The following is a 3,833-nucleotide window of genomic DNA, read 5'->3' as shown; positions in this document are numbered from 1 at the left end:
TTTACAACAGAGAATGTTTACATGCATATCCATTAGGAGTAAATATCTGGCTAATCACCTGTCACAGCTCCACAGGATCATGGAGAGTTAAAAACCATAACTATATTATTAGTGAAACTTTGTATAGATAAATCAAGTCAATATTTTATCTTCTGTCCTAGTGCCTATGGCAAACCATTAGTTCCCTTTTTATGGCCTTTGTTTAATGGTTTTACAACTTTTTGGAATGTGCTCTGAGTAGTAGCATGCCTGTTTACTATTAGAAGTGACACAAAAGACTGGCAGAGGTCTCAATGCAGTTTTGACTATTAAAAAGGACTTAATGGCAGTGTGATTAAAAGAGCTTAATAATTATATACAGTTAAGAATTCTTATAATATCATCATTAAGGACAAAGAAATCATCTTCTTGTTTATATAGCATCACACTACAAGACAGTGCATCTTCATTGTTATGCAGAGATCTGCTCAAAATTGTGAGCTAGTACCTAGTGATTGTTATATATGTTTAATAACAGGAAAAGCATATTAATAGCAGGAATCTTTCCTAAAATGATTTTCTCCTGGGCCTTGCCTATGGGAGCAAATCTGTCATGGATAATTTATTAATCCAAAGCAGATTCATCTCAGGAAGATCACCTGTTAGTTATTAACTTGTTGGCTCCTGACAGATGACAGAGTAAAAGTTCTTTCTGTAACTAAAATCATATTATTTACTCAAAAAGAAAGAAATTCTGTTATATATGAAGGAACCTGATAATGTGCTAAGTTAAAAAACCAGGCATGAACGCTAATGATCTTAGTTATATGAGATACCTAAAATATTTATGCTAACTAATAGAAATAGAATATAAATGGAACTATGGTTACTATAGACTGGCAGGAGCTGAGGATTTCTTGTTCAATTCCTACTATCACAATTAGGAAGGATGGCTCATCTTAGGAACTGTGTCCCAACTTAGTGCCCAAATGCAAACACAGCATGCTAGGTTCTATATTGTTCTGTTTTCTGTTGTTAAAACAATATAACACAGGCTGTTTAGTTATAAAGAAAGTAGGAAAAGGAAAGACAGAAATCTAGAAAGCATCTGATATATGTTTTACCTAAATAAAAGGGAGATATGACAATGTTTAAAGGTTGGAAATACAAACAGCACAGTATCAACTCTGGCAAGGATTCTCCAGCTATGCTGCTCTTGGTGGAGAGGAGCCTTGTATGAGAGTTCACACTGCAAGACAAAACTATGAGAGAAGGAGCACTAATGGCATCCCACTAGATATTACCTCTTACAGGCTTGAGCATCTCTTGCCATCATCATACTCGGGTCCAATTATATGAACCCTGATGAGTTAAGTCATAGAGTTCAACCACAACTTGCACTTAAACCTCTGTCAAGAGGGTGATCTTGTGCTGAGTGTAGCCATCACAGAAATAAACAATGAAAACAGAAAAGGAAAATTTCTGTGATATGGATTTATCTATTGCTTTAACATGGGGGTTTGTGGATAAGATTTATCATGTTGTGAATGTTCAATATGTACAGATTTTTGTGTTTTAAATATACTACACTAAAATTAGTTAATAATAAATGCAGAGTGGCTAATGATTCTTAAGCTACCCAAACACACGGTGTGGTTCCTGTTGACATCATATTTTCTTTAGGATTGATGGAATTTACATATACTGCAAGAACTATATTCCTGCATGACTGGTTATAGGGTAAACCATACATTGAGTTCACAACACACCTTCTTCATAGGAAATATTTTAGATGTATTGTTGCTGGGGGAGATATACCGTGCTAATGTAACTCACTAGATGATCTTGGACTTTTATACCAGCCTTTAACTGGACTTTACCCATCTACCTTTACTCTGGCACAATACCAATTCATATTTCACAATCCCATCATTTATAGAACTGTATCTGCTCTATGCTGAGTCCTAGATAAGGGAACTGGAAGGTGGTCTCAGACCCCACACAAACCTCTCTCTATCTCTGGACACATTTTATTATTGTGTCTCTGACACAACTTATTAGAGGACTTTCTTCTAAATGTTACTGCTACATAGTTTCAGCTTCACTCAATATACCTACACTGCTTTATGACACTGTTTGGTTCTTGCCCAGTTGGTGAGAGATCTTATATAAGTTATTCCCAAAACTGTCACTTCTCTTTAACTACCTTTCTGGAGTTCTATATTTTTTATTATATATTTAAAATTTTTTGAGATTATCTTATCCCTCCTTCATTTTCCTTCCTAATTTTATTTATTAACAGATATAACAATCCAACACAGTATTTTCCATTCTGTCCTCTCTGTCTTCCTTCCCAGGGATTTCCCAGCCAACCACTTTCTACCTTCTATGTCCTAAACGCAGCTCAAAACATTTCTTTATCTCAGTGGCTTCTCTTTAATACATGAGCATGATGTGTTTCAGGCATAACCCTGGCCTTATCATATGTGTGTCTTTCCATTTCTGGTCTTCACATGCAAACTTGCTGAGAACACAACTCATCCCACAGCAACTAAGTTTCTATGTCAAAGTCCTGGCTCCCACATGACCAGATGTGGTCAAGAGCTTTAAGAAGGTAATGGAAGCTAAGTAATATCATGAGGAAGGAGCTCAGAGAAGATTCATTCACATTGCCTCCCATCTCACCATCCTCTCCCTCCCTCCTTCTTCCTTTACTAAACATTTCTGCCTGTAGGAAAGTTTATATGAGGCTACAGAGAAAAGGTGACTGACTGACAGTGAACAAAAGAGGCCTGTAGGATCCCAGTCCTTCTGGCAACTGCTCTTGAACTTCTAGCTGATAGAAGACAGTTTCCTATAAAAGCATTTTATTTTCCCCCTCCATCGAATATGTGAAGGGGATACTTCTAGCAGGAATATTTTTGAATGCTTCAATTACTCTAAAATCTTGGAATTTGCCAGAAATCTTTGATTTCTTAAATTAATATTTAGATTTAAATTATATTTAGATCTCCTTAAGAAATGTGACTCAAGAATTCTATGGATTTTTACATGCTGTCTTTGCTAAATGAAGCAGGAAATCACTCTTTCAAGGGGTTATGGGTATTTACAGGGAGGGGGGCTCATACACCTTGAAATATAGTGGATGAAGCATTCCGTGAGTTCAAAAGCATGCTTTAGGCTGTGTCCTGACCTGTAATGTAGTCCTTGATGTTGTAGTCCTCAAGTCCTTGATGCTGATACATTTTCCTTACAAGCTCCACCTTCCCCAGTATATTCCCTTTCTTTCCATCTGTCCTTTGTCCTCCCTTCTTTAATACCAGTGTTTTACTGTAGAGACTCTGCAATCTTCATCTCTTCATTTTTTAAATCCCTGTTTCAAAGCTTTATGATTGCAGGGATGAATAGGTTGATTTTATACTTTGACTGCATTTATTTATCTCTGTAAGAGGTCAAATGTTTCACAGAAGAAGAGTACAACTCATATCAACTTAAACACAATTGAAAACATTTATTAGCTCAGGGATCTACAAAGATAACCAGTCTGGGAAAGCACTATAAATTTGCAGCATTATTTCACATACTAGCCCAGGATTCATATTCCATTTCTGGTTTTAGGGTTTTTTTTTTTTGATACCTACATTGAAAATATATTTCCTCATGGTTGTGGAGTACTCCATGAGCTCCAATTCATAGCTCTGTATTGAGTGCCCACTTGCAAAAAATGACTTTATTTTCCTGTTACCTGAATATTTACACTATAAAACCAGTAACTAAAAGTCAACTAAAGAAAACATAATATCTCCAGCTTGGACCAATTGCTATTGTTCATTGAAAATGGATATAACAACTGG

The sequence above is a fragment of the Mus pahari genome, chromosome 5 (assembly GCF_900095145.1).
Source record: "Mus pahari chromosome 5, PAHARI_EIJ_v1.1, whole genome shotgun sequence".
NCBI classification, from domain to species: Eukaryota; Metazoa; Chordata; class Mammalia; order Rodentia; family Muridae; genus Mus; species Mus pahari.
Note: the sequence above shows the minus strand (reverse complement) of the source record.